Source organism: Spinacia oleracea, chromosome 1 (assembly GCF_020520425.1).
Source record: "Spinacia oleracea cultivar Varoflay chromosome 1, BTI_SOV_V1, whole genome shotgun sequence".
In the NCBI taxonomy this organism is placed as follows: Eukaryota; Viridiplantae; Streptophyta; class Magnoliopsida; order Caryophyllales; family Amaranthaceae; genus Spinacia; species Spinacia oleracea.
Genome location: NC_079487.1, coordinates 96096008 through 96106150, shown reverse-complemented (window position 1 = coordinate 96106150; position 10143 = coordinate 96096008). Strand labels below are relative to the sequence as shown.

General features: G+C 34.6%; 1 long non-coding RNA gene across 1 annotated transcript; it reads left to right on the top strand.

The window, feature by feature from the left end:
* Positions 1 to 609: 609 nt before the first annotated feature.
* LOC130466044 (uncharacterized) lies at positions 610 to 6321 on the top strand. The gene is made up of 2 exons (XR_008926065.1): positions 610 to 743; positions 6075 to 6321. It is a non-coding gene; the product is annotated as an uncharacterized lncRNA (long non-coding RNA).
* The last annotated feature ends 3822 nt before the right edge of the window (positions 6322 to 10143 follow it).

Below are 10143 nucleotides of genomic sequence, written 5' to 3'. Positions count from 1 at the left end.
GTTGTTGCAACGTACAATTTAATTGTTCCCTGCAAAAAAGTTTGTTGCAGCGTACATTTTAAAAGCCCCCTGCAATAACCCTTTTTGTTGCAGCGTACAATTTAAAAGCCCCCTACAATAACCGGATAAAAAAATTTCAAAACAAATTAAGCCGCATCTCAAATTTTCATTTCTCGCGGTCCTTTCTTCTTCCCTTACCTTTCCCTGCGTCGTCCCCTAAAGACAAAACCTAAGCCGCGTCCCTCAAAATTTCGAACACTCTTTCTCTTCGTTCCTCTGCATCGCCGGCCACCACCTCCTTCATGCCGACGCTGCTGGTGCGGTGGTTGCGATGGTTATTGCGTTGTTGTGGTTGATGGTGTTGTCCTGCCTCCGTGCTCGGCTTTCCTCTGCTTGTCGCCGCCAATAATGGTGGCCTACCAACACAACATCATTTGTAACTAATTGGTAAATTGATTTCAATTTTTCCCTCAATTGTTTTAATAAGTTCTTGATTTAAAATCCCAAAACCCTAACTAATCGATTCAATGTTCTTTTCCCCCTTGCTTGCGCCGCCCGTTCTGGTTGTTGGGTGACTACTAGCTAGCGCCGCCCAATTAGAGTGGGGGATTAGATCTTGCAAGAAAGGCTTCGTCGGAGATTCCAATTTTATGCCCGCCAGGGAACTCGGGGTCGCCTCTCTCTTCGTTTGAGCCGCCGCTACCGCCTTCTTTGCCGCCCTTAACGCCTCCGGCATCCACAGTGTGAGTTTGTCTATCTCGTTTCTTTCTTTTTGGAGTAAAATGTTGGATTTTTAGGTCAAATTTCATCAATTTGGGAATTCTGAAATTTGTTTTTAGTGAAAAATTGATAGTTTGCCAATTGGGTTTTTGATTTACATTGAGAATGATGATTTGGGTTGATTAATTGAAGGGTTTTAGTTTATTGTTTCAGCTATTTTTAATTTATTCTTATTAATTTTGTATTCAGGTTTAGTATGCTTGTTGATTGTTGTTTTTGGAAGAATTTGAATGCAAAGTTGTGAGATTTTTGTATTTAGTTTGTTGCATTGTCAACTTAGTTCTCATAGCTCAAGTGATCAACCCAATTACATATGCAAATTCCTGATTACAAACCCCCTTTTTTCTGTTCTGGACTCCCTTTTGAACCTAGATGAATTGTTCCTTTAACGAACCCTATCAAAGGGTAGTTGTTGTATGGAGAATTTTGAAGTGATTTAATTATAGAAGAATTGATGAAGTATTTAGGCTTGGAGCAGTTAAATCCTGGTGTTCTATACCCTTAATTAGCCAAAAGGTTTTGAGTCTTTGAACCTTACCAGTGACAAAAAGTTCAGCAAGGATACCATTCTCATTGTTTGGTCTCCCAGAGTCCTAATTAAAGTGCAACTCTTGAAATTTGAAATTTCGTGAGCTTTCTTCTTGATTTGATTAGAATTTTCACCTTTTTACATCCGATTTTGCTTGATTTGATTAAAAAAAAGACTAAGATTAATAATGGGGCTTTTTAATACAATTTTGAGTGCTTTAAGTTTGTATTTGGATCTTGGGTTGTGCTTGTAATTGGTTACTACTTCATCTCGTTTCAGCCTATCTGATGTAAGGTTTTCCTCTAAATTTCTCAACTTCTTAATTTTCTGCCAATCTTATTCAACTTTTCGATGTTTTTCTAAATAAAATTCTGGTTTTTTTTTCTTGGATTAGGCATAACAAATCCTATAACTCGACTGCTAATATTCATTAGTAACTAATGCCTGGTATTCACCAAACAGGATATGCTTAGTTAATATGCTAAAATGCTTAATTTTAAACTTATTACATGTTTAATATGCTTAGTTTTAAGTTTCTAAGACTTATTCTAACTACTTATACACATTTAAGGCTTGTTTGGTCGTTATAGGACATATTAGGCTAAAATGACATTTTCGCTCCAAACTATGAACTAAAGAACCTAAGGACTCATTTTAAACTTACTAAATGTCTTATATGCTTAGTTTTGACTTTCTAGAACTCATTCCAATCCATTTATGTATATTTAAGGCTCATTGTGTCGTTATAGGTCATATTTAGGCTAAAGTGCCATTTTCGCTCCCAACTTTGAACTTAAGAACCTAATGACTCATTTTAAACTTATTATATGATTAATATGCTTAGTTTTAAGTTTCTAAGACTTATTCTAATCTATTTATGCACATTTAATGCTTGTTTGATAGTTATAGGTCATATTTAGGCTAAAATGAGGCATTTTCGCTCCTAACTTTAAAATAAAGAACCTAAGCACTCATTTTAAACTTAATACATGTTTAATATGCATAATTTTAACTTTATAAGACTCGTTCCAATGTATTTATGCACCTTTAAGGCTCATTAGGTCGTTGTAGGTCATATTTAGGCTAAAATCACATTTTCGCTCCCAACTATGAACTAAAGAACCTAAGGACTCATTTTAAACCTACTAAATGTTTTATATTCTAGTTTTAACTTTCTAGGACTCATTCCAATCCATTTATGCCCATTTAAGGCTCATTGTGTCGTTTTAGGTCATATTTAGGCTAAAATGACATTTTCGCTCCCAACTTTGAACTTAAGAACCTAATGACTCATCTTAAACTTATTATATGATAAATATGCTTAGTTTTAAGTTTCTAAGACTTATTCTAATCTATTTATGCACATTTAATGCTTGTTTTATCGTTATAGGTCATATTTAGGATAAAATAAGGCATTTTCGCTCCCAACTTTAAAATAAAGAACCTAAGGACTTATTTTAAACTTATTACATGTTTAATATGCTTAGTTTTAAGTTTCTAAGACTTATTCTAACTACTTATACACATTTAAGGCTTGTTTGGTCGTTATAGGACATATTTAGGCTAAAATGACATTTTCGCTCCCAACTATGAACCAAAGAACCTAAGGACTCATTTTAAACTTACTAAATGTTTTATATGCTTATTTTTAACGTTCTAGGACTCATTCCAATCCATTTATGCACATTTAAGGCTTATTGTGTCGTTATAGGTCATATTTAGGCTAAAATGATATTTTCGCTCCCAACTGTGAACTTAAGAACCTAATGACTCATTTTAAACTTATTATATGATAAATATGCTTAGTTTTAAGTTTCTAAGACTTATTCTAATCTATTTATGCACATTTAATGCTTGTTTTATCGTTATAGGTCATATTTAGGATAAAATAAGGCATTTTCGCTCCCAACTTTAAAATAAAGAACCTAAGGACTTATTTTAAACTTATTACATGTTTAATATGCTTAGTTTTAAGTTTCTAAGACTTATTCTAATCTATTTATGCACATTTAATGCTTGTTTTATCGTTATAGGTCATATTTAGGATAAAATAAGGCATTTTCGCTCCCAACTTTAAAATAAAGAACCTAAGGACTTATTTTAAACTTATTACATGTTTAATATGCTTAGTTTTAAGTTTCTAAGACTTATTCTAACTACTTATACACATTTAAGGCTTGTTTGGTCGTTATAGGACATATTTAGGCTAAAATGACATTTTCGCTCCCAACTATGAACCAAAGAACCTAAGGACTCATTTTAAACTTACTAAATGTTTTATATGCTTATTTTTAACTTTCTAGGACTCATTCCAATCCATTTATGCACATTTAAGGCTTATTGTGTCGTTATAGGTCATATTTAGGCTAAAATGACATTTTCGCTCCCAACTTTGAACTTAAGAACCTAATGACTCATTTTAAACTTATTATATGATAAATATGCTTAGTTTTAAGTTTCTAAGACTTATTCTAATCTATTTATCCACATTTAATGCATGTTTTATCGTTATAGGTCATATTTAGGATAAAATAAGGCATTTTCGCTCCCAACTTTAAAATAAAGAACCTAAGGACTTATTTTAAACTTATTACATGTTTAATATGCTTAGTTTTAAGTTTCTAAGACTTATTCTAACTACTTATACACATTTAAGGCTTGTTTGGTCGTTATAGGACATATTTTGGCTAAAATGACATTTTCGCTCCCAACTATGAACCAAAGAACCTAAGGACTCATTTTAAACTTACTAAATGATTTATATGCTTATTTTTAACTTTCTAGGACTCATTCCATTCCATTTATGCACATTTAAGGCTCATTGTGTCGTTATAGGTCATATTTGGGCTAAAATGACATTTTCGCTCCCAACTTTGAACTTAAGAACCTAATGACTCATTTTAAACTTATTATATGATAAATATGCTTAGTTTTAAGTTTCTAAGACTTATTCTAATCTATTTAAGCACATTTAATGCTTGTTTTATCGTTATAGGTCATATTTAGGATAAAATAAGGCATTTTCGCTCCCAACTTTAAAATAAAGAACCTAAGGACTTATTTTAAACTTATTACATGTTTAATATGCTTAGTTTTAAGTTTCTAAGACTTATTCTAACTACTTATACACATTTAAGGCTTGTTTGGTCGTTATAGGACATATTTAGGCTAAAATGACATTTTCGCTCCCAACTATGAACCAAAGAACCTAAGGACTCATTTTAAACTTACTAAATGTTTTATATGCTTATTTTTAACTTTCTAGGACTCATTCCAATCCATTTATGCACATTTAAGGCTCATTGTGTCGTTATAGGTCATATTTAGGCTAAAATGACATTTTCGCTCCCAACTTTGAACTTAAGAACCTAATGACTCATTTTAAACTTATTATATGATAAATATGCTTAGTTTTAAGTTTCTAAGACTTATTCTAATCTATTTATGCACATTTAATGTTTGTTTTATCGTTATAGGTCATATTTAGGCTAAAATGAGGCATTTGCGCTCCTAACTTTGAACTAAAGAACCTAAGGACTCATTTTAAACTTATTACATGATTAATATGCTTAGTTTTAAGTTTCTAAGACTTATTCTAACTACTTATACACATTTAAGGCTTGTTTGGTCGTTATAGGACATATTTAGGCTAAAATGACATTTTCGCTCCAAACTATGAACTAAAGAACCTAAGGACTCATTTTAAACTTACTAATTGTTTTATATGCTTAGTTTTGACTTTCTAGAACTCATTCCAATCCATTTATGCATATTTAAGGCTCATTGTGTCGTTATAGGTCATATTTAGGCTAAAGTGCCATTTTCGCTCCCAACTTTAAACTTAAGAACCTAATGACTCATTTTAAACTTATTATATGATTAATATGCTTAGTTTTAAGTTTCTAAGACTTATTCTAATCTATTTATGCACATTTAATGCTTGTTTGATAGTTATAGGTCATATTTAGGCTAAAATGAGGCATTTTCGCTCCTAACTTTAAAATAAAGAACCTAAGCACTCATTTTAAACTTAATACATGTTTAATATGCATAAGTTAAACTTTATAAGACTCGTTCCAATCTATTTATGCACCTTTAAGGCTCATTAGGTCGTTGTAGGTCATATTTAGGCTAAAATGACATTTTCGCTCCCAACTATGAACTAAAGAACCTAAGGACTCATTTTAAACCTACTAAATGTTTTATATTCTAGTTTTAACTTTCTAGGACTCATTCCAATCCATTTATGCCCATTTAAGGCTCATTGTGTCGTTTTAGGTCATATTTAGGCTAAAATGACATTTTCGCTCCCAACTTTGAACTTAAGAACCTAAGGACTCATTTTTAAATTATTATATGATTAATAAGCTTAGTTTTGAGTTTCTAGGACTTATTCTAATCTACTTATACCCATTTAATGCTTGTTTGATCGTTATAGGTCATATCTAGGCTAAAATAAGGCATTTTCGCTCCCAACTTTAAAATAAAGAACCTAAGGACTCATTTAAAACTTATTACATGTTTAATATGCATAATTTTAACGATCTAAGACTCGTTCCAATCTATTTATGCACCTATAGGCTCATTGGGTCGTTATAGGTCATATTTAGGCTAAAATGACATTTTCGCACCCAACTTTGAACTAAAGAACCTAAGGACTCATTTTAGACTATTAGGACATTGTCATTAGTTTCTTGAATGTTAAAATGTGATATTTAATTTGTATTTAATCTAATGTTTAATTTAAATTTCTGCTTTTGTAAAGGTCTACACTCCGAGGATTGCGCCTTATGCGAGGAATTTGATGTGGTTCGTGAGCAATGGGCTAAGTTTTTTACCAGCAAGTATTTATTATTGGCTTTAGCGCGCTTGATCGAGTTGGTTTAGTTGTTATAGAATAAATTTTATATCAAAATGTATGTTTATGTTGAAATTGGAACATATATTTAAATGTAATATGTGCACTTTGGTTTTGGGATATATAGTATACAAAACTCCAGTTGTTGTTTTTATATTTGTTATACAGGTTGCGTTATTCTATTATTGTTTTGACATGTTTCTATATTTGGTGCAAGGCACTCTAGGTATCCCTAAACAAAATTAGAATTTTCCCGCCAAAAGTGCTTTGTTGCAGCGTACATATATATTGTACGCTGCAACAAGGGAAAAAAATTTCGCAAAATTCCAGACTTGTTGCAGCGTACAAATAAATGTACGCTGCAAAAAGTTGAGTCTTTTGCAGCGTACATATATATGTACGCTGCAACAAGTCCAAATTTTTGCCAATTTTTTGGCACTTGTTGCAGCGTACATACATATGTACGCTGCAAAAAACCCCTTTTAGCAGCGAACATTGTACGCTGCAACAAGTTCAGACTTGTTGCAGGCCCCCCAGTTGCAGCATACGATGTACGCTGCAACAGGGGTCTAAAAGCCCGCTGCAATAAGGGTTTTTTCTACTAGTGAGTGTAGGACTATGTGCAAGATTCCAATCCAATCCAAAGGAGTCTCACTTAACTGCTGTAAAAAGAATACTTAGATATCTCAAAGGAACTGATGACTTATGCCTATTCTATCCAAGAAGTGGATCATTCGAGCTAAAAGGATATGCTGATGCTGATTATGCACGTGACCTAGTAAATAGAAAAAGCACATCAGGTATGGTACTGTTCCTAGGTTCATGCATGGTTTCTTGGGGTTCCAAGAAACAGAATACTGTTGCTCTATCCACAGCTGAAGCTGAGTATGTAGCTGCTGCAGCTTGTTGCTCACAAATTCTATTGATAAAACAACAGTTGAGAGATTTTGGTATTATCTAGGATTGTGTTCCTATCTATTGTGATAACACTAGTGCTATTTGTATTTCAAAAGATCCGGTTCATCATTCCCGGGTCAAACACATCCACATTAGACACCATTTCCTCAAAGATAATGTTGAGAAAGGTTTGATTAAATTAGATTTTTGTCAAACTGATCACCAAATTGCTGACATTTTAACTAAGCCTTTGAACAGGGAGAAACATGAGAAAATGAGAATGGAACTCGGAATGATCAAGCTAAGGTAATTGCTAAATTGAAGTTCCTCTAAGGTAAAGGCAAAATCCATAGTACATATACACTATTACAAACACAAAATCTTGTGTGCAAACATAGTTGAAGCTTACCATCGTGGCTAACAAACTCACACTTCAAATGTGCAAGGTAAGCAATTCCTTTCAAATTAGTTAATTCAGAGATACAAAATTAAGCAAGTCAATACCAAGTCAAACACAGTTTTATTTTAATTTATTCTTATACTCTTCTTTTAAAAACTTTTTTAACAAATTTTTAAAATTCAAAAACGAATACCCATATTCAAAGAATGTTTGGAACGGTTTCATTGGCAATAAATAGGAGAAACTCTTCACTTTCCACATTTAATCCATGCAACCCCCTTTCTCTCTCTCTCACACACCTTCTCCACTGACACCACCTCTCCTTCCACCTATAAAAACCCTTCACCATGGTTCTCACAAGCAACAACACTGATCTCACTTTCCTCAAACGAAAAAGAAATCCATCCTCTCCAGTTCCCATGGATACCTCACCCATACAATCACCAATTCCCCTTCGATCTCACAATCTAATACTCGCAATTACTCAGGGGGAACAAATAGACACTGACATTGAAATGAAATCCCCAATCTCAAACCCTAGATCTTCCACAAGGAAATCCAAAAAGCGTCGGGTAGAAATTTCGGGTGAACAACTCGAGGAAACTGAGGAACCACAGGAGGGTACTCACACTCAGGGGGAAGGAAAAAGCGTCAAGAAACTCACTGCTAAGGAGAGCAATCTGGTGGAAGGGTTTGCGATCAATTCAACATGGTGTGAAGCTACAAAGTTCAATGAATTGATGGAGATCCTCGAACACTAAAAGTGGGTAAGCTTGTTAAGTACTTATGCCAAATCACCCCTAATTCCCGAAGCCATGAAAGAATTTTGCAAAAACTTTACTTGTGTTGATGATGTGTGTTCAAGTAAAGTAAATGGAACTCGCATAGAATTTGATGCCTCCTATCTGGAACAGCTGTTTGGTACACCCAATAGGGGTTTTGATATGTGGTTGAAAGGTCAGATTACAGTGACCATTGATAGTGTCAATGAAGATGATATTGTTGGTTCAATTGGAGGAAACTCCAAAGTGTCCACCTCCACAACACATAATTGTTTCTCACCCCTTCAAAAACTGCTATTCAATATTGTGTGGAGAGGTGTAGTTCCTCGAACCCAGAAAAGGAACATAGCCAGTTTGTTTGATGCATGCCTCATGTATTGTCTAGAAAGAAAAATACCCATAAACTTTCCAGCTATTATGATCAAACATCTATCCACCTGCATCCCAAAATTCAAAATCCCTTACTCTTCACTTCTCACTGAAATCTTCAAAAGCTTCTCAGTTGACCTCACTCCCTACTATGTCATCCCTCTAAAATCAACCCAAATCCTACAACTTGAAATGCTCACTCAGCTAAACCTTAAAGTAGTTCAGGGCAAAGTCATTAAGGCTAGAAAAATAGAGAAAAAGGATGAAGAAGACCAAGAGGGTCAAGAAGTTAAATAAGAAGTGGAGGAGGAGGAGGAACTCGAACACTTAGAGGTGACTTTATCTCGAGTTCCTCAAGGGAAAAAGAAGAGTGTAGAATCCCAAGGGAAAAGAAAGAGCATGAGGGTGGCAATGAAAGAAAACAAGAAAAGAGGGCCTATCTTTATGGAAATAAATGAAGAAGGGGAGGTCAAGGAGATGCCCATAGAGGAGGATGCTGTTCCAATCAAACAAGAGGAACTGCCTGAAACTGCTATGCCAAGGAACAGGACACCCAGCTCCTCCAAGAAGTCCAAAGCTCGTCGTATTCCATCTGCACAGGAACATGCTCATGATCATGGGGGTGCCTGGAACGCAAAAGATGATCAGATATTGGAGCTGAAGGCAACAGTTGCCCATCTGGTGGAACTGCAGGAGGGAACAGACCACAGGATCAGTTCAATGCAGGCTCACATAGGTGCATTGGTTGCCAGTGTCAAGACTCTTCAAACCAATCTTCAACACTACTCAGATCAAGCCAATGCCACTCGTGCCGCCATTCTCACCAAGATCAATAATCTGGAAACTTTTGAGGAGACAGTGATCGAGGAAACTGCTGGTTCTGGTTCCCCATCCCAAGCTTAATCACCCTATCACATGTTTCAATTATCTTTTGCCATGGAACAATCTTTTTAAATTTTTTTGGTCTGTATAATTTTCAAACTTGGGTATTTGTTCCATCTTATCTTGACTTGCTTGGTTAAATATCTTTGTGTTTTCTAGTTTTGATCATTACTGCTTGCTTTCTAATTTATTGTGTAAGTTGGTTTAACACTTTGAGGCTAGCTTAACTTGCCAAACGTTGATCGTGGGGCACTGTGTTTGGAATGGCTATATTTCGTGCTATGTTTTTTGTTGATGTCAACAGGGGGAAGTCAAGGTGCAAACTTCCAAGGTACAATCAATCCAGTTCCTGAATCAACTTCCTGTGCACTCCCTCTGTAAGTTTTTTCTTCTTTTGTTTTTCTATTTTATTTGTTTTGTTCCACTGTAGTCTGCATCAGTTCTTGTTTATGTTTACTCTCATTTGTAAAAAGTTTGCAAGTGTTGTCATCACCAAAAAGGGGGAATATTGTTGTTCCTAGGTTTTGGTTAATGACACACACACATATTGCAAACTTCCTGATTGTGGTTGCTAATGACTTTAGACAGGTAAGTGCCCAAGTTCCTATTAGGATAGAAACTTGAATCAGATGTTGAAGTTCCTGTT